General features: G+C 37.8%; 2 protein-coding genes across 5 annotated transcripts in view; one reads left to right on the forward strand and one right to left on the reverse strand.

Annotated features, from left to right (window-relative positions):
• The window catches only part of CMSS1 (cms1 ribosomal small subunit homolog), a 395,641-nt gene that overhangs the window by 329,344 nt on the left and 44,714 nt on the right, over window positions 1-21,583 (reverse strand). The gene's annotated exons all lie outside the window — the stretch shown is intronic.
• FILIP1L (filamin A interacting protein 1 like) overlaps window positions 1-21,583 on the forward strand; it is a 113,648-nt gene that overhangs the window by 56,704 nt on the left and 35,361 nt on the right. The window contains exon 1 of one of the 3 annotated variants that reach the window (XM_047793822.1): window positions 9,549-9,660. The exons of the other annotated variants lie outside the window; for them this stretch is intronic. The gene's annotated coding sequence lies outside the window, so the exon portion shown is untranslated. Of the gene's footprint in view, window positions 1-9,548; window positions 9,661-21,583 lie in introns of those variants that run through there. 3 annotated transcript variants of the gene reach the window in all.

Consider the following 21,583-nt stretch of genomic DNA (forward strand, 5'->3'; position numbering starts at 1 on the left):
GTGCTATTAGTTGCTGAAGGTCACCATGACTAGATGAAAAGACAAAACATTTAGCCCTTGGGAAGCAGATTTCCACTCCCGATCTAAAAAGTTGAATTTTATTGTTCTTCATTTCCTTAGTGAGTATATATAAAAGCCTAAATGTGTACTTATGGGGTGTGTGTATGTGTGTGTGTCGTTTTGAGCAGAGAGAAGGGAAGGAAGAGTTAGACATCTGTCCCATAACGTTTCAGCAAATGATAACCTTAGATAGAGGATGGACAGATGGATGGATGGAGTGAGTCTGATTTTAACCAAAAGTCAGTCAGCACCTCTCAGAGGTGAAGCGAGATCTAAACCACTTTCATAATTTGAGTTTACTAACATACTAAGAAAAGGAAATGAAGAAATGCCAATGTAAGTTTATGAACTCCTACTAAATTTTAAATACCTGTATAACAAAGAACTTTTAATTTTTATAATGAAAGGTAAGATAATGAAATATAATTGAGCTATTCATAAGATTTATTTTAAAATTAATTTATAACACATTCTAAGTGGCAAAGACTAGTAATGAGACAAATAAGCAATCTTATTATAAACTTACTCTTTTGTCAATCTTATCAGAATATATCAGCATTTGGAGATAAATCTCAGAGTCCAAATTTGAGGTCACTGAAAGTCAACACCAGTGACTAGACCCAGTGTGAATAAACTAGGCTGGAGCATGGACATTCTGGCATCACTAGGACGGGAGTTGTGCATGGTAACTGAAAGCTGATTTTATGTTTCAAAACTCAACTGGGTCAGTTTTCATTGTAACTGATCAAGTTTAAAAAGAAATCAGCTCTATTCTTCAAGTTCTGTTTTGCCAAGAGGCAAATGTTATGAGGAAAATCTGCCTCTGCAGTTTTTACTCCTCAAATCCTCAAGCTGTCAGAACACTTTCATCATAGACTTTTCCCATGATTAAATACACCCCCATTGGGAAGTTTCCTAGAAAGTAATATTTGTGATCAGGAAATTAAAGGAACCTGATTAAATGGAAGAAAGAATGGTTTCTGGATCAAGACTTAATCAGCATTATGCTTTATTAAAAGCACAAGGTCAAAATCTATCACTGCAAAAATATGTCCCATGGCATCCTGCACACCCATTTGCCTTCATGGATAAGAAATAAATGGTACATAAAATGAATTAAAAGCTAACAGTCAATGAGTATGAGTTGTGTGTACATGATCATCTCCTTTTCCTGCTGGATCCAAAGTGCTTCTTTCCAGTCATTTCTTCATTCTGTGAGTTTGTGGAATGCCCACTTTGTGCAGGATATTGTGCTAGTCCTCATACACAATCTCATAAAGGGAGAAGGAGGTTTGAGACATGAAGGTAGAAGGCTGGGCAAAGTAATCGCCACACATTGGGCTCTCAATAAATGACAGCAATACCATCTACTTCCCTTCTCACTCCTTAAATCTTTGAACCATGAAACTTAAGTTAGATTCTGAGAATATATTCGATAAGATTCTTAAATCTATGTTGTAATCTGAAAAGATAAAGAACTTATAGATTCAGAATTTGACAATAAATGAAAAAAGTTTAAAACATGGTATGGTAGGATTTCTTTCAATGTAATTTCTATTACTGTTACTGTTGTTTTAATGGTCATAGTGCCACAAATAGAGAGAAAGAGAGAAGACAGGAAGGAAAAAAGAGAAGAAGGAAAGGAGGGAGGAGAAAAGAGAGAGAAGATATTGTATAAAGCAGAAACACTTTAGAGTTCCATAGTAGAAAAGGCACCACACACTGGCCTGAGCTCCAAACAGGCTACCACATAGCTTAAGTAACAGTTATACAAACTGTAAGATGAGGGAAGCTGCCAGATGATCTCCAAGATCCATTCTCTCTCTACCATCCATCCATAGTGCAAGTGTAATGAACTAGGCAGCAGATAAAAGAGATACAAAGTTCTATAACTCCATGTTAGTTCTGTTTATTCCTAAGACCAAATCCTACTACAAGACACTGAGTATGATTTCTACCAGAGTTGCTGAAGTTAGAGTGCAATTCAAACCCTGGTGCCACTCTTCACTTGCTCTGTGATCTTGTACTGGTTACTTCACCTCTCTGTTTCTCAGTTATCTGTCAGGTCATTATGTGGATCAAAGTTGATATGGCATACAGTTCATGGTATCCATTAAACAGTAAATGTGTTATATATTATGGTTGTTATTAAAATATATATATAATATAAACAAAATCAACACAGGATAGAAGTGATTGATCAGATTATCACAAGAGCAGTGCATGATGAAAATATTTAGGTGTGTTTATTAGGAAGCTGATCAGTAAGCTCAATCAATGACACAGTAGTCTGATGTGGTTGCCTAAAATGCTATGAAAATTTACGTCTACACACACACACAAATTATTAGACACAGGATATGAAAGAACTCCAATTATATCAAATAGGAATAGCAGAAGATTTAGGACAAGCTGTCTTCAAATATTTCAAAAGTTGTCACATCAAAGCAATGTATTTGTTCAATATGGCTCCATGGAAAGATCAGAACAGTCACTCAAAGTTAGAGGTAGCCAGATTTTAGTTCAGAATGGAATGGACTTGTTGAGGAAGTTAACAAATCCTTGGAGCTGTTCAGCACTAACTAATGACAACTGAACTGTGCACACACCAACTCGTGGAAAGAAAGCTGAAATTCTCACTTAAGAGAGATTTCAATCTAAGGATAAACACAAGACTTTTGATCTCCCTTCCAAACCTGTATTTTATGATGTGGATTGGATACCTAGTAGCATAAATTATAATAGGATTTCTCATATACAGAATAACCAATTGGTAAGTATGCAAGACAGTGGTGTTAAATCATAACACAGAATTAATATTAAAAGTTCAGATCTCTCCATTAAATTTTTGACCAGAGCTGTCAACCCATGACCTATCTTGGTGGCTTGAGTTGAATACCAGGAATATACAGATATTTAATTTAAAACCAAACCAAAACAAAAAGCATTTTTAATCATAAAGTGGATAGCTAGCTCATTAATATCCCAACTTACTTCTGTAGTTAGTATAAACCTAGGTACATTACACTAATATTAATTAGGATTTCAAACATTCTTTTTGAAAATTCTAATTACATTGTGAAATAAAGGCATTTTTGATTTTTCATGTTTCCCAGCAGAGACATATAGAACCATACAACACAGTGGCTGGATCACCAATTTACTCTCTGACCTGAGGCAACTCCTTTAAAAACTCTCTGAGCTGCAATTATTTCATCTATTTAAAAAGGGAGAACAAAGAGTGGTAATAGAGTAGATGTTTTCTAAGGGCTTTTACACTGTAAAATGTGATTTTATGAAACGATCATCCTTTTTAATAAAACTCAAAGCACATTTCTTTTTTTTTTTTTCTCTTGGCAGGTGGAAGCTCCCAGACTAGAGATCGAACCCATGCCACATCAGTAACAAGGCTGGATCCTTAACCCACTGAGCCATCAGGGAACTCCATCTAAGCACATTTTTTATGTCTTAATTTGTTCATCATTTTCCCCAGTGAGGACATCTTTAGCCATAATGTAGGGAAGTGAAGCATTTATTCTATAATACCACTACTGATTGTTTTGTGAGATAGTTTTATTTTGTCCTTCTGGGGTTTTGAAGAAGTTGCCTGATAGATAAGATTTCACAACTAAAAGTCATATTCACATTAAGCAATAATCAACTGTAAATAATGGGCAAAGTAGAACTGGGGACAGGAGGGAATATTATAAAATGTCTTTCACAAAAGTCAGAATGAACCATTTTACTCTTACTTTTCTTTATTTCTTAAACGCTTTACTTCCTTAGGCCTTCTAGACATTTCAATGAGTTTATGTGATTAGAAGTTTATAGTAATTAATGCATTATTATATTTGAGTTTCCAATGATAAGTGAAACATAAATTCAACTCACCCATTTGTTTGACCCTTAGTTGGCCAACTATTCCAATGACAACCTAAATTGCTCCAATGAGTTCCATCTAAAAAACCTGTTCAGTTGTACTTTGAATCCTTAGGTCTTCCTCCACAAATATGTAGCCTGAAATCAAGCTCCACAACTATACAGAAAAATCTGTCAGAGTCGTTTCTTTAAAAATTCATTACTTAGAGTTCCTACTGTGGCTTAGTGGGTTAAGGACCCATGTCGTTTCAATGAAAATATGGGTTCAATCCTTGGCCTTGCTCAGCGGGTTAAGGATCTGGCATTGCCACAAGCTGTGGCTTAGATCTGGTGTTGCCATGACTGTGGTGTAAGCCCAGCAGCTCCAATTCGATTCCTGACCCGGGAACTTCCATATGCCACAGGTGCAGCCGTAAAAAGAAAAAAAAAAAATGCATTACTTAAAAAAGACATGGAGTACAAACTAGTTGACAAGGTCCCTTTAGTATCCTATGCAAACCAAGAACAGGAGGTTTCTGATCAACAGAAGAGTCTCCATTAAATACAGACGTCCATGTTTCACTCGTTGAAGATCAAAAACCATGGCAATTCAGTGGGATGGCAGGCATGTTTAGCTTTGTGACTACCATTTCTAGGGAAAATATGCAAATATACACTTTTAAATGACCCAGTGTCTACAGGAAAGCCAGGAACATAATTAAAATACATATTATAAAGGTAAAAAGTAAGACATAATACACACATATAGCCCACAGTAGGAAGACAATTATGCTTTTACAAATGCTTGGTAAAAGACTAAAAGAAAATACAATACATGGGCTTGTTAAATGTCTTTTTTATTTTTCTGCATTTTCCAAATTATGACATGGGCACTGAACTATTTTTATTTTTATTTTTTTAATTTAAAAAAACTTTTTAAATTTTTTTTGTCTTTTCTAGGGCTGCACCCGCGGCACATGGAGGTTCCTAGGCTAGGGGTCTAATCGGAGCTGAAGCGCTGGCCTACGCCAGAGCCACAGCAACACAGGATCCGAGCCGCATCTGCGACCTACACCAAGCTCACGGAAACGCTGGATCCTTAACCCACTGAGCGAGGCCAGGGATTGAACTCGAAACCTCATGGTTCCTAGTTGGGTTCGTTAACCACTGCGTGAGGACAGGAACTCCGTGAACTATTTTTAAATTAATTTTTAAATCCACAAAAATAGCATTCATTTTAATGTTAATAAAGGGTTTCCCGTCCCCTAATATCACCAGTGCCACTGTTGCTGTAATTTGCCTGAGCTAATTTTTAAAGGGTATTGGTCCTTTTCTAAAAGCAAAGTCAGCTGAAGTATGAATAGGACTAGTTGAAGAGCCTCTGGAAACTTCGAAGGCTATGGAAGCCTGGCCAGGAGATCTGGGCTACAGAAAAGAGTGAGATGGTCTACATATAAATTCAAGTTCACTGCAGCCCATTAACTGCTCGTATAAAGCCCTCAGTACACAGTGTAAGTGCTATGCTGGCTGGTGATGAGGTATATTTTGTGTGCGCATTTATGTGTACAGAGCTAGGCAGATACCACCTGAAGAACAGAAAAAAAGAGTGAATGAAAGAGGCTGGTCAGAAAACTGATCATCTCTGGCACAGAGAGAAGCTGCTTTCACCCACAGACCTTCCTTTTGGCTCCATGTTCCACAATTGCTCAGTCCTTTCAGCTTTCCTCCTACATTCTGTGGCAGCAAAAAAGAGACCAGCACTACCTCCATGGCAGGTTTACCCAAGTTCAGAGGCAAAGCCATTTTGCAAGAAGGCTGCCCATGAGGCGTTAGAATGTTCTGTCAGGTGGAATACCTTAGCACCTTTAAAGGCTCACACTCTGGATAATCCAACTGTAGCCTAATACAGTGCAGGACCACAGCATTCTGCCACTTTTTACATTACCCTGGATCTGTCCTGACTGACTCCGTTCAGCTTTTCATAACAGGGCCATGCCCACAATAACAATTGTTGGGGTTTTTTGCATGTTACAGTGTTTCCACATATACTCTTTTACAGAGGCAAAGGGGCAAATGTGTCATTCAAAGTTAGCTTTATTATCCTAAAGTTTGAAGCAGAGCTTCCAGAGAGCGGTGCACATCGCCCTTAACTTGAGGAAAGAACTAGTAGTGCAAATTGTGGGCAGCTGCAGGAAAAGTTCAGCTAATTATGAATAATGCTTCTCTGGTGCTTATTAGATAACTAAAAGATTTCACTGTCACAAGAAGAAACAAAGATGGGGAGACAGGACAAGAAAGAAAATAAGAGCAGTCACTTCACAAAGAGAAACTGGCTCTGACATGCTTAGTAATATGTTAGTAGTATTTTAAAACAGTTAAATAATGATGACATTGTGGACATTATTAATAACACCTGTTGCTGTGGTCACTGCAATAACCTCCGGGCTATTAGCATGAACCATGGGAAATTGCTGACATTCAACTGTTTTTGACTAACAAAACTGACATCATATAGTTCAATCAAATTGGTACATCCTAGTTTTCTAAGCTTGTCACCTACAAATTCTCCTTTCACACTGGAAAACAATTAGCTTGGTAGAAAAATTCCTTTGTACCATTTCCAAATGCCAAAGCTAACTTTTTAGATCTAATTTTTAGATAATAAATTCAGATTACTAACTGTAGAAAGGACTTTAATTTGTAGGTATAATCATTTGTAGGAAATTCCTGATGATAAATTTGGAGGAGTCACATAGCAATTGGACAGTAAAATTTTCAGTGGAAAAGTAAAATTTCCTCAGCCAGGACTGAGGCGCAATGGTCATAACTCTATTCTTCTCACAATAAATATATGTCAGGGCTAAGAGAACAAAAATTACATCACAAAGAGGATGTTGTAAGAAGAGGGAAAGAGATAAACGTCTGTCAACTCATTGACTCATGTGGCCAATGCTGCACAATGCCAATGGCTGGCTAGAGTGTGCAATAAAAGACACAGGGTATCCTTGTATCAGTTTGATAAAGACCCCTTCTTCAAGACCCTTGATTTTTATATGCTGGAAAACTGTTATAATACTCTAACTTTAATAGAACATGATGCCAACATCCTCAAGAAAACTATCTTAGTAAGTATGCTAATTCACAATGTCTCCAATGTAAAACAACACTCCCAAGGGTTATTTAGTGCACAATCAGGGTGGCTCTGGTATGTGGCCTCCAAAGAGGGTGAGTCTTAGTTTTTCCCAGTTCTACATCTAGTCTGGAAAATAAAGATAGAAACTTCTCAGTTAAATCAACACTTCTTAACAACACCTCTGAGAGATTCTGAGCAAATCCTCAAGACTACGGCTGTATATAACACTGGTTCAAATCTCTGCTTTCTTTACTAGCAGTGTGAACTTGGTCAAGCAATTTTACCCTTCCAAATGGATCTCCTCATCTGAAAAGTATGGCTAATACTACCTCAAAACGTGTTGGACAGATTAAATGATGGAGTGCATGTAGAGCACTAAGCATAGTGACTGGTATGAACTAAAAACTCAGCAAATGAGAATTATTCTTGGTTCCTAACGACAGTGGTCACATACCACAACCTCAGCTGGAACGCTGAGTTATAGCTGGGTCAGTACCAGTGCTTCAGGGAGTAACATAGCACAGGCAAGGAACACAGGAGTAGGGTCCTAATCTTTTCTCTTGTTTCAAGAGAAGTCTTTTACCCATTTAACTTCTCTAGTCTTCAGTTATTTCAGCTAAAGAAAAGGTGGAAATAATACTAACATATTTTATATGGAAATTGGGAAGTCAGAAACATGAACATGAATGCAAAGCATGAGTACAAAAATTTAAGAAAGATATAAAAATGTAGCATCAAATGTTAGGAAGCTTCTGTATCCATCAGAGGGTAAAGTAGGCAGAACAACTTATAAAATGCTAGTTTTGGGTAGAGGTACTTTATGTTACTAGTTTGGAGCTGAGATTCAGGTATTTAGGCTTTATGCAACTTTCATGACAGCCATTTTACCTCATGTGAAATAAATCAAATCTAGCATAAAAATCTCAAAGGATGTTTAGTACGTACAAGGTAAGCATAGAAGACTAAAAAGACTGAAACACCTCACAAGTATAAAGAGTAACACTTAAAATTAACAAACCAACATCTAAAATGTTAATACAAAACTTCAAATCAAATATTAAACTTTAAGTTCGGCTGAAGGATATGGTCATTCACTTCTCTTGAAACAGTATATATGAAGAGCAGGGGTTAGTTTAATAGAGTTCTTAGTACACAGGTAGAGTGATCTAGAACTGTCAAATTGAGCCCACATTCTATTACAGATGACACATATTTATTTTTGTGCCCTGCATCTTTCCTCCACACCATTTTCACTAACTGTAAATTCTCTGCAACAAGCTTTTCTCCACTCCACACTAAAGAAGCATGCTGACTATTTTCATTATTTCTGTTTGACAAAACATATGGAAACAATAATTCTATAGACATATGTACATCATAATAGGAAGCAATCCTATTTTAATGTAATTTTAAAAATTAAATAGACTCAAGTTATTTAAACTACTCAGTTTATTTGAAGCTCCCAAATGAGGCAGCCATGTCTCTAATTTATTTAGCAGATTCAGAGTTTGGCTAGGACTTTAGAGATTCTTGTATTGATGTGCAAAGCAATTAGGAGGCTGATTCTCATTGACCATAAAAAGGATTTACACACGTAAATCTGCCCCAGAGTAAAGGGTAACAGGCTTAATTCAGTCATATTTGGTCAGTTTCTTTTTTCTTCTCATGTCTTTATTTTATTTTGTGTGGTGGTAGAAGAAAACAAATGGATTAAAATAGTTCTAAAGTTCTATTTTTAAACTTTGTCTTGAGAGTACAGCACAAAGCATTTAACTTCTTTAATATTTTCCCTGCCAAATAAACTAATTAGTTTTAACTACTTTCGTTAAACATAGGCATGCAGAAATGAGGAAGGAGGAGGTTCTTTCAGGAAAAACACTGAAAAAAAAAAAAAAAAGATTTCATCTGGCCTTTCCATCATTACTTGAAGAATTGTTTGGTAGTTACATCATCAGGAAATAAAATACTATCCTCTGAGGACCCCTACTCTTTACAAAGAGGAAAGAGGTTTGAAGTCTAAATCACTCCCGAAGATGGAGAGAGAGAGAGAGAGGGAAGGGGTGGGGGTTAAGCTGACTTCTGGCTTTCTTTCTCTCCCCCCACCACCCCGCCTTCCCCACAACCAAAAAACAAACAAAAAGCAAAATAACAAAAATGTATTTACAAAAGCTTAATTAAGAATAACAGGATGTGTATTTAAGAGTCCCACGCAATAACATAAGCTCTAGAACCCCAGAGGGGGAAGAATTACAAGCAGATCGACCATGACCCTCGAAGACTCTATTAGCCTAGTAGGAGGGCGCCAGCGTCCGCCGCCCATTCCCCTCCACAGGGAGCCGGGACCGACGGTCGGTTCACACGGTCAGAACATCGGCGGAGCCGGGGCGCGCTGCAGCGCCGCCGCCGCGGGTCTGGCTGTCACCAGCGCCCCCGCCGCCCGCGCCGCACACGCGGAGTGCCTTATAAGGCAGCGCAGTGACGTAACGCCCATAGGCTGGGCGCGCTCGGCGCCCCGCTCGCATTGTTCGGGCGACTCCCGGAGCGCGCACAGCCCGCTCGCTGAGCCGAGCGACTGCGGCCCCCGCCCGGCCCCGGCGCAGGCGACTCAGGTAAGCCCGGGAGAGCCCCTCTGCTCCAGCAAGGGGATTGCTGTCTGAGAGCCAGGCAGTCTGTAGGTGGCTTTTAAAGTTATGCATCATGAACTGCAGACAGGTTTCGAAAAGCCCGTCCAATGAACTCTAGGTTCGAAACCCTTTCCAACTCACACAGAACTTAAAAAGTTTTCTCCAACGGAGAAAACGTTTGGGATTTAATTTTTAATATAGAAGGGTGAATGTAACCAAGTGAGCTACACTTTGTATCCCGCCTGTATTGAGAAATCTTTGGGGAACGGGTTGGGGGGGCATATTAAAATGCAACAATCTCCTGATCTTATCTCTCCTAGGATTCAGACTCTTTTAAAGTTTTGCAAGAGCAGAGTGTGAAACACTACCACAAAGTAGTGGATTTGTTTCCCACCCAGTGTCCTCCCTCTTTTGTAAATCTTCATAAAAAAGACTAGAAAACCCCTGTTAGGAATACATCTTGTAATTAAGATGAATCGAACTTAAAAAGTAAAGCACTTTTTAAGCTTCAAAAAAAAAAATCCTACAAACGTTATTCTGTCTTAAAAGCAAAAGTCAATTAGTACAAGAAAGTAATTATCACAGTTTTGAGTTCTTTTTACTTCAACTTAGTCAATGGGTAAATAACAAACTGCACTGAAAAGTAAAGATAAACCCAGTTTCTCTACAGTAATATTCTGGACAATAGTTTACTATGTAGAAATACTAATTTAAAAGATAAAGCCTATATAAGAATTTTGTTAATCAGTGGCATTTTTAGTAGTAATTAATCTAAACCCTGAACAGACTATCGCTATAAATGAACCCTTTATAGTGGGATAATTGAACAATTGGCAAATGCCAAAAATCTACATATTTTACTTTATTTTTCAGAATAAAAATCAGCAGATGAATTAAAAATAAAATATGCTGTGTTAAATTTAAAACACTGGGACCAGGAGATGAAAAAATGATTTATCACTCAAAGTTTATTTGGTCTGAACATTATGTTGTAAAACAAAACTTAAGAAATGTATGAAATAATTATTTCCCTTTGTAAACAGTCTCTATATTTTATTTACCATGTGAAACACAGATTTTTTGTTCGCTCAAAATTTGGGTATCTGTATTTCCAGTAATTTCTGTGGTTGAGTCTTTTAAAGTATATGACATTAGGGCCTGCCATTTTTGCTTCAGAGGAGTGTTGTTTACTAATTTTGTTTGAAGTAATGCAAGGCTTTGGTTTTAGAATCCTAAAAGAAAATTTTTATGTTACTTGGTCTGAAGATAGGCTCTATAAACTGCAGGTTAGTACTGAGAAGTAGGATTTCCTCAAAACTATTATTTCAAATCTAGGGAAGCCTACCATAATGAGATGAGAGAGGTGGGAACACCCAAGTTACTGTGGAGAAATATGGAATATGCAATAGAAAAGTTGTTTATTTGCTATAGGCTGTAATTGGAAACTGAAAAATTCCTGCCTTGGGAAAAAGGTATTCCATTCTTTTGAATCTAACAGGGGAGAAAGGAAACAGAAACCATCAATTATTGTTTCAGCTATACCCAAAGTACCATCTGTACCGTAAACTATAGCTTAACTGTTGAAAATCATAACCTCTATCAAAGCTGTAACAGCTGTGTATCCCAGAGTCTGTGTTTTATTTTTTTTTTTTTAAACAGGCAAGCATCGATTTTTTAAAAAGTTTTAAATGACACACTTCAACATTCCACACTTTTCCCCATTTATTAACTTTAGAGAACAATCATTCATTTAAAATCCCTTTAAAATTGAAAGTTAAAAAAGATTTATTGTGGATACATTATCTCATGGTGGGCTCTCTTGAGTGAACATTTCTTAATCCTTGGGAAAATTTATGTGACGGAAAAAAAAGTCTTGGATTGAATAAATGTAGATTCTTAAATCTCCAAATAAAGCACATATTAATTTTATACTTAATAAATTCATTTACCTTTCTATGGTAAATGAAGCACTAGTATTTTTGTGATATTTTCCTAATGCTATGATGTTTATAGTAACAGTTAATATGAAAATATAAATCAAGCTAAGACCTTCTCAATGTTCAAGTCCACTTACAATTCCTATTAATTTGATTTCTGAAAAGGCTATGAATTTTGTTTTTTGGGTTCTCTGTTACTTCTTCCTCTCCCAAAAAAAGAGCCTTTGCTAACAAATGGATTTTGAGGTAAAGTGAAAGTGGGGGACAGGAAGAATAAAATTCCATTAATTCCTCTTAGGTCAAGTTCTGTCTATATCTAGTGCTTCAGGGCAAAGCAAATGCTTTTAACAAGGTGAATAGAGAAAAAAAAAAAATACTGCCTCCTATTAAAGAGAAAAAGGAAATAGGGCAGGAAGAGAACTGTTTATAAAAGATGGGATATTGTGAAGTAATAATCAGGGGGTGTAAAGCAATATTGGTCTCAACCTGCTTCAGGAACTTAAATCCGTTGTCCACAGAGCGAGTCATTATCTTTGAAAAGTCTTAACATACCTTACCCTCTTGGGCACATCATTAGTTTTAAGTGATTTTTAGAGTTTACTTAATTTGTACTTGACTATGAATTTGGTCTCAATACAAACTAATTGTTTAGTTTCTGTAAATTGTATTTAAATAAGGATTTAAAGATGAAGAGGCACTGCATATGCAGCCAGCATCACAAACTTCCAAAGAAATGTTTCTATGGCTGCCTCTGCCATCACTATAGTGTTTAAGGGCCACCAACCCAATCATTTATGTTTAATGTGTGCTGCAAAGACTTTTAGAAAAGTCAGCTTCTACTTCGAGTGTTAGGTGCACTAATTCCTAGCAGATCGTCACCAACACTGTTATAAGCCCTCCTACATCCCTTTTTCTTAAAAACAGAGTTGAGATTCTTTCTCCCTGCTGCCTTCTGCACTAACATTACCTCTGACCAGGAAAGCTAGGCAAGTAAAAGTGGGAAGGCTCTCCAAGGAAAGTCCCTTGGTTCTTTTTCAGCTATGAGAGAAGCACCCCATTTTCATGCTTGTTCCATGAGATTCTAATATAATTAGATAGGACAACAGCAGTTTTCATTCTGAGCTCAAGAACAGAGAATATCACAGTAGCAGTGTTCTTTCTCCAGTCTGACCATCCTCACATTCTTATGCCCTACTGGTTCCGAAATGAGATCAATTCTTAAAGATACAATTATTATTTTTTAAGGACAAGCTTAGGAAATATGTTTTGTGTATATGTGGTCAGGGTGTAAGGAGGTATGTGGAGGAGTAGGTAGGTAAGTTTAACACTGGGACAGGTAGGAGTGTAAACATTGTTTCTCTTTAATGGTACCTACTGATTCTAGCCTAAAGGACAGTTGTTATCAGTAAGAGAGTATATACTGTGCCAGAATACTAGACACTCAATCCCACAGATGTGAGTTTGAGAAGTGCCTTGATAAACTCTTTATGGAGAGTAGGATGCCCCAGGCCTCAGAGAGTGTACACACACACCTGGCAGGGAATGTCCACAGAACTGGAAGAAGCCTTAGAGTCCATCTGATCCAAATGCCTCACTTTACAGAAGAAACTGATGTCTACAGTGTGACCTGTCTCAGAAACACAGAACTACTCAGGGACGGAGCCAGGGTTCCCTGCGTTCTTGGGGTATCGTCTTTGGTTTCTCCTACTGGTAGGCAAAGATGAGAAGAGAGATTCCAGAAGAAGCCTTGCGGCAGCAGGTGTTAATTTGTGTATAAAACCCCTGTAAAAAAAGGAAGTAGAAAGGTTCAAAGTTCGTGTTAATAAATACAAGCAGTAAGAAGCCAAGGGAAAGGAGGGAGGTGAAAGTCAATACAGTTCAAATAGGCTACAACAATAGAAGGGAGATGATAAAGGGAGGATAAAGAAAAAAAAATGTACTTAAAGGTCCTCTGGGTGGCAAAGCTCACTCTCTGCCTAAAAGGTTGAGTGGTGCCCTGGAAAGAGTATATATATGCTCTCTAGTCAAAGCCATTTAGATCTGAACCATTAACTTCACAAGTGACCTCTTCTCAGTATCTTCCAACTAAGCATTCTGCATTCCCTAGACCTCCCCAGCTAGCAAGATCCCTTTCAAAACTCAAAGTGCCTCAATGCCTTTAAAATATCTGCCTCCCCCAAACGTCACAGAAAGTCACTGTGGGCTGTAAGCTTCTGCTTACCTGCTTTATTTACCTTCACACCATGCATTACTACATGACATTAAAATACACATTAACAGCTTATTTATTATCTGTCTCCAGGACTGTAAACTCCTTGAGGGTCAGTTTTGCTCCCAGACTTATCCCTAGCACCTGGAAAAGTACCTAGCTATAGTTAGTAGGAATGTTACCAGACCAAGAAGGGAGCTGGATAAATACAAAAATTACAACCTAGAAGCTTCTCATTTGGTAAGAAAAGAGTATTTCTGGTAAGAATAGGCTAGGAAGGGCCTAGATTTTGTTTAAGAGCCCAAAACAAATCTCTGCTGCTATTTGAAGTAACCACATATAATTGACTTACAAACACAAAAACCAGAAAACAAATTAGGCTCAGATGAAGATAAGGCAGTGAAATATGCTCCTACTGTACAGTATATGTTGTGTAGGCAGACTTTAAGTCAGATGCTTCTTTGTCTGCCCACCTCCACCTACCTCAATCTAACTTCCTCCTCAAAATAACGAGAATAAAGGTGGTGAAAGAGTACCAGGTGAATTGCTCCGGGGCATGGAATGGATGCAAAGCAAAATATGAAAGAGCAAAATGTAGTGCTTTTGTCCTTAATGAAGGGTATTCCTCTGTTTTTCCCTAATCTCTGTGCCTTAGCTGTAGACCTGGAAGTTGCAGTCATAGGACCCAAACTGTTTGTCCTTGCCGTAACTAGAAGTCAGCAGACTGCCCTTTCCCAGGTATACACTTTTATTCCAAAGTTTTTGTGGGTAGTCCAGTGCATCTGCCAGGTTTTACAGAAAAGGATGAATTTTGCTATAGTTTCAAAGTTAGGTAATTAATGCCAGTGTCAGCCTGCCAGCCTAGAGCTTGTAACTCCTTATCAGCACCAAACATTTAATGAGTGTCTACTCATCAGTGTGTTAAGTATAGGTAGGACAACAAGCCTAGCAACTATGTTCTCTGAACATTACACCATGTCACTTAACATAGCTACACCTACCATCTTGATAAACAAGGACTAAGATCATCAGCAGCTCTCATAAAATGGTTTCAATCATTGTCCTGTCCAGCTCTGTTTTAGTGAACTGATAAAGCAATGTAGACAGTACAGGTCAGCTGTACATGGAAAGTAAAGTAAACAATGAAGGACTTTTTTTTTTTTTTTTAATACAACAGAATGTAGTCAATCTCCAAGCTTGTTTACTAGTGACACTAATTGATATGGACAAATAGTGTTATCTCAATGGTAAGACTAAAGAGTAGGAATAAAGGTTCTTAAATCAAGTTCTGCTCTTCTTGGCTCTGCCATCCATTCACTGGGTAAAGCCTCTTATAGCACTGGCTTGCATAAACCTAAAAAAAGGAAACAATGTCATCCACTATTACTATCTCTCAATACTGGGTGAGGACAAAATAGCACCATAACCCCTGAGGACAGAATAGTGTGAGGGAACTCCATAGAGCCAAATACTATCTAAAAATACGAGCAACTGATCATATCATTACAGAGACAAATCAGCTAAAGAAAATGGGAAGAATGTGAGAGGAAAAGTCTACTCTAAACCAGGGGTAAAATTCACATAACTAGCCCTTGAACCTGTGAGAGCTCCAAAGGATCCTACCAAGAGCAGTCTCAAAGATGAGGTCAGCCCTTCAAGATGGGTGGCTCTGATAGAAGCACATGTGCCAGATTTATCATATCTCATGGCCCACTAGTCTTGGAACAAAAGTTTAAAGGTGAATTAAGTTTTTTTTCTTCTCTTCAAAATTCTTTTTTAAGTGAATCAAAACAAAAACAAATCTCTGAGCAGAAGTCATAAGAGGAATGTAAAACATTCATCATATTTGGGCTGACAAGTCTTAGTGACTGCTGCTGTTACATTTGAAGAAAAGGAAGGAGCTGCTGGACCTAAGAGCTTGGGGAGAGCATGAGAAAGTTCTTTCTTGCTGAAGACAAAGGGCCTGCAGTGAGATTCTGTGGAAATCCCTTAGCCTTGGCTTGTTAAGTCAATTAATTGGGAATGGTGGAGGAGGTGAATCACTCTGGAGTTTTGAGAAAAATAATCCTCTGCTGCTAATGTGAAGATTATCTATTTTTTAAAAAATCAATTAATTTATTATCAAGATAAAGACGCTTTATATTAACAGAAATACATTATGTTTGAGGTTCCACATTACCCTTCAGACATTCATACAGCTACTATATGGGGCAGACTGAGATCTTTCAGATAAAGATGAGAACAGCTCTGTTAAGTGATTGGGGTTCTCCCCTAAAATTCTGCCTCACAAAATCTTCTTAAGAGTCCCATAAAATTCACTGGGCTGAGCAAAGATGCAAAGAATCACAGGCAGAGTTAAGATTCTCTGGCTAGTTTTCCCCCATCTGGACTTTATTTAAATTTGTCTCTAAGTGAATTCACTTCACTGAATGGTTCTCCCTCCTCAAAAGTGACAGGAACAAAAGGAAAAAAAAAAACTCTACTTCTCCTTCTTCTGCTAATAATAAGGGTAAATTCTGAGAACTTTAGGTATCATTCAGTCTAAGAGGGGATTATGGTCCCCTAAGAAATGGGTCTTCTCACCTCTCAATCATCTGATTGTCAAGTATGTACCTAGTTCAGACCCATGTGGAAGATAGAGAGGTATTAAATTCTTTAAGGAGCTTACAGTTAGTCCAAGAGCAGAACTAATATAACAAACTAAAAAGTGGTATAAAATAATACAAAGTATTTGTGTCGCAAAACTATAAGGGCTGTGGGGACTCAGAAAGAGGGAACCGGAGTTCCCGTTGCGGCTCAGCGGAAAACAAATCCAACTAGGAACCATGAGGTTGCAGGTTTGATCCCTGGCCTCACTCAGTGAGTGGGTTAAGGATCTGGTGTTGCCTTGAGCTGTGGTGGAGGTCGCAGATGCGGCTGTAGCTCCAATTTGACCCGTAGCCTGGGAAGCTCCATATGCCGTGGGTGCAGCCTTAAAAAAAAAAAAAAGGAAAGAAAAGAAAGAAAGAAGGGGGAACCAGCCAGGGTAAGACACATTAGCGAATATTCAGGAAACGATCTGAACTGAAAAGTAAATGTAAATGTAGCATTCCAAATAAGGATGGCAGATTTATACCTTAGAAGTCTACTGTGAAAAGGGAATCTGGGGTAAAAAGAGAAAGCCTTGATTCAGCATGAGAACACCCAAAGTCTGATTTTTAAATCCACTGTTTGGCTTTCAGAACAATCTGGACTTCCAGAGTGATTTCAGTCCTTAAAGGAAGATTAAAAGTAATGACAAAGCAGTTAGCACAATGCCAGGCCCTCAGCAGACACTCAGTAATGGTACTTGTTACTCTTCTAGATATTATGCCAGTCTGCCCATAAGAATGGTGCTTTATCATCATCTAATGATATAGGGTTCTGACAGACTGAGGCACAAGGTGTTACCTCAGGGCCAAAGAGGAGAAGCTTTGTAGGATGCAGTCCCAAAGAACTCATGCTCTTTGAACCCAGCCATAAAGTGAAGTAAAGAATTAAGCTTACTGGAGAAAATCCGTATCTCTAGTGCTTAACTTCAGCCACTCTGAAGAGTGAGGTTATCCTTTCCCTTGATTTCCCTGTTAGATTCTCATAGAATCTCCATTATGAGAAACCCACATAAGCTTTCCTAAACAAGTTACCAAGGGGAGCAAAAGGCTTAAAAGCTAGCCTGGAATCTCCCTGTTTTACCTTGAAAATCCTACTATGCCAGAGAGGCGCACATATGAAACAAGTAAGAAAGACAAATCTTACAACATGGGCTAAATAGCTTATATTAGATCCTAGCCATAGACAATAAAGATACCCTTTCAGAAACTACTAAATACTTCTTCCTAGGTACTCATTTTTTCAGTTTAGTTGTACTTTCAATTTAGCATAAATTGAAAACTTTAGTGTCAGACATTAAAAAAGATTTACTTCCATACTTTTACAGCAGACTTATAAACTTGAACTACAACAAATGCTTAACATATAAAGAACTCCCCCCCAAAAAAATCAGAATCCCGTGAAATTCCAATTAAGTAAGGTTCTCATTATAGTTATGAACTACTGAGACTTGAGACAAGTCATAAAAATCTCTTCTGATTGAATGGAATGAAAATACACTTTTGACATGTGAATTTGTACACAGTGCTATATAAGAAAGAAGGGAGGGAAAGGACTTTAAATGTTGGTAGTGCTTTTTATTTTTTCACTCTGTGTAACCGAGATTTGAGGATCATTAAAGGCTTTGTAAACCTTAAACACAAAATTGTACTGCTTTCCCCACGTTGCAGCTGAGGTAACAGGGAGATGATGCAGGGTCACAGAGTTAAGTCAATAACAGATTTTTGGTTCAACATTCCCTGTCCATCAAATAAATACATTGGCTTTTCTGAAAGTGGCTTTTCTGTTGTTTGAAGTTTTGCTTTTTTGTTTCCAGTTGTGGATGAGGGAACTTTAAAAGTGGTTAAAATTTAGGGATAGTGAAGTCAGTGCTTTTTTTCAACAATACTTTTTCCAATTACTGCAAACCTGAAATACTTTGTCCTCTCCTAAAATTCAAATATTCAAAAGTAAGATATGGTCAGAGCAAAAATGGATGGGTATTCATATAGCACATACACAAAGTATACTACAGTCTTTTCTTCAGTCCTGCCATAAACAGAATCTCATAGAGACAATGAAATGGGTGAAACATTTGCTCATGGACAAAACCAGCTGCAGACAGACCCAAGGGCCAAGAAAAGTAAAGCATTATGTCATTGCTCTCACCTCTAGCAGGCCTGTTATAAACTATTGTAACAACTTGATAGAACTGCCCCTTACTACACAAGCTTAATATTCTCTAGAACATACTCATCTTAAAAGAACCCAACTCAGAGAAAAATAGGATTAAACTCTGTGTTCATGCTTTCTGTCTTCTCAATGCTTAGAAGAGGCAGAAAAGGAAAATGTAAAACAAATGCTCTTAACAGGGAAAATAAAACAAGGTTAGATGACCAAAACAATTTTAATTTTTACAATGCATGCAAGAGGACATGCAGAACACAGACCACAAGACAAATGCTCATTTATATTCCAACAGATTTTAGGATAAAACTTTCCCACCTATCTGCAATCAGATTTTATGTATGGCCAAAACTTTACTTCTCTAAAACATCATGGAGGAGATAGAAACCAATCACGCTCAGGAACTAGGAAAAGTGAGTACAGGTAGATGGAGGATGCTCACTGTTTCATGATCTGTTTGCTCAGAAGGCATCCAGGCCAAGCATCAACCTTCAGCCTCCAACTGCCTTGACCTCCAAATATTATTTAATGGTAGTAAATGTTCCTGGGTCCTTGTCCCACTATTTACTGATTTACTATAGGTAAAATAGACGGGGGGCAGGGTGGGGGGGAAGAAGGATGTTCTCTAGGGATCAGAATGTTTCACATTTTTATACTCTTGGCTCTTGTCTAGCTTGCTTTCATGGCAAATTGTGTGACTTCAGTAGTCAAAATAAAACATAAGCCTCTGTTGTTGTGGTTTCTAAATTTCTGAAGTTTGAATTTCCCACTAACAAGTTAGGAAACGTTTGGTTTCCCAAGCATACTATGTTAGCCACTGCCTCTGTGCAGGCAGACTACAGGGAGGTGAAAACCAGTGAACTCATCCACTCTGGCACATATGACTGCTCCCTGCTTTGGCCTTTTATGTTAAATCTAAAAACTGAACACCAGTGAATTAAAGTATGAAAGCCAAATAAAAGAAGACTTAAAAAAAAAAAAAAAAGACTTACAGGAACTAGGGACTTAAAAAAACTTTTTTTGGCTTAGTAAGATTTAGAAAAGATAAATTCTTTGTGACTTTTTAAAGGGAGAGAATAGAAGAAAGAAAAGCAACCTACCCAAAAATAAGTGTTAAGAGAAAGGAATTATACTAATCCTCCAAAATACCTATTTGCAATATCTGAATGAAAATAACCTGTGATCTGGGAAGAGAAAAAAATGGCCTAGATTAAAAACAATATTCTATATCAATGCTTTTCTCAAGAATCTACTTTTGTTTTCCTCAATCTACTAAGATACAAAAGGAACATCTAAATATAAATGGATTTTGCAATAAGAGAAGTACATATAAATATTCTTAATAAGATAAAACACATACAACACACACTTTTAAGGGTAGACAGTATTATGCCCTTGAAGTCTGTCTGAAAAAAGGTGGCCTGTTAAAAATATTTTCCGAGAACTTTAAGTTCCTTGAAATGTTCTACGGAAATGGTATTTATGACAAACCCACCTCCTCTAGGGAACATGAGATGTTATTACTGGCAAAGTCACAATTTTTTAAACCATCCAAAAATAATCATGAATTTATGCCAAATGACTAAACTTGCTTTATTATTACAATGATTAAGAGAATATTTGCTAATGTCTCTGGATCAAGGCTCAAAGTAGCTATGAACCTACAGAAAATACAGTGAATTGTAAGTGGTAGTGATTTTCTGTGCCTTTCACAAGCAGAATAATACAACACAGAAATTCACTGAAGAGGATGATATATGAGATATATGAGATAGGAGGTGCACATATAAGTCATGGTGGTGAGAAGCAAGATTTGGAATAAAAACTACATTGGCATTCTGGTTTTGCCAATTACTAGCAGGACCTCTGGCAAATTATTTATTCTCTGGACCTCAGCTGCTTTTTGTAAAATAAGAATAATAATTCTTGCCTCATGACTGTTTCCAGGACTAGCATGGTACATGGCATATAATACTTGATCAATAAACAATATTATTCAATAACTGTAAAGGGAAGGAACTACTTATAGTCATCCCTCAGTATCCAATGGGAATTGATTCCAGGACCTTCACAGATACCAAAATCTGCAGATGCTTAAGTCTCTCATATAAAATGATACAGCGCAGTTGGCCTTCCCTCTCTGAAGGTTCTGAATCCACAGATAGGGAGGGCTTACTGCACCATGTGTCTGTTGCTTCTAGTCACATCTTCTCCCTAACATGGTACCCAGTTCAAGAGTAGAACAGATACTTGTTCAGATATTTAACAAATACTTATGGAATACCAATTAAGTACTAGGCACTGTTCTTGAACCTGAAATACAGCAATGAATAAAACAGACAAGTACTTGACCAGTCGTTGAATAAAACATACACAAATCTCCCTACTCACATGAAGTTTACATTCTAGTAGGAAAGACAGCCTAATTTTACTTATTTGACAGATCAAATAAGTAAAATATAGTATGCTAGATGGTACTACATGAGCTAGGGGAGAGTCCAGTGGCTCCCTGGGAAGGCAGGCAGGACAAAAGCCAAAGACTCTATGGAACAACAAGGAAATTGGAGCAGACTGAGCAAAGGTTGGAGGGGTCAGGGAACCAATGGGCTAGGGACACACAATGCAGGAATGAGTAAATGAACACAAAAAGCATGAGACGCGGCGTTTCCACTGTGGCTCAGCAATAACAAACCCGACTAGTATCCATGAAGATGAAGGTCTGCACCCTGGCCTCACTCGGTGGATTAAGGATAAAGCATTACTGTGACCTGTGGCATAGGTTGCAGACACGGCTGGGACATGACGTTGCTGTGGCTGTGGTGTAGGTCAGCAGCTGCAACTCTGATTCAACCCCTAGCCTGGGTACTTCCATATGCTGGGTACTTTCTAAAAAGAAAATAATAATAAAATAAAATTCTTTAAAAGCGTGAGATGGGAGAAAGAAGAAACTCTTTTGAAGTCAGTACTC

The sequence above is a fragment of the Phacochoerus africanus genome, chromosome 1 (assembly GCF_016906955.1).
Source record: "Phacochoerus africanus isolate WHEZ1 chromosome 1, ROS_Pafr_v1, whole genome shotgun sequence".
In the NCBI taxonomy this organism is placed as follows: domain Eukaryota; kingdom Metazoa; phylum Chordata; class Mammalia; order Artiodactyla; family Suidae; genus Phacochoerus; species Phacochoerus africanus.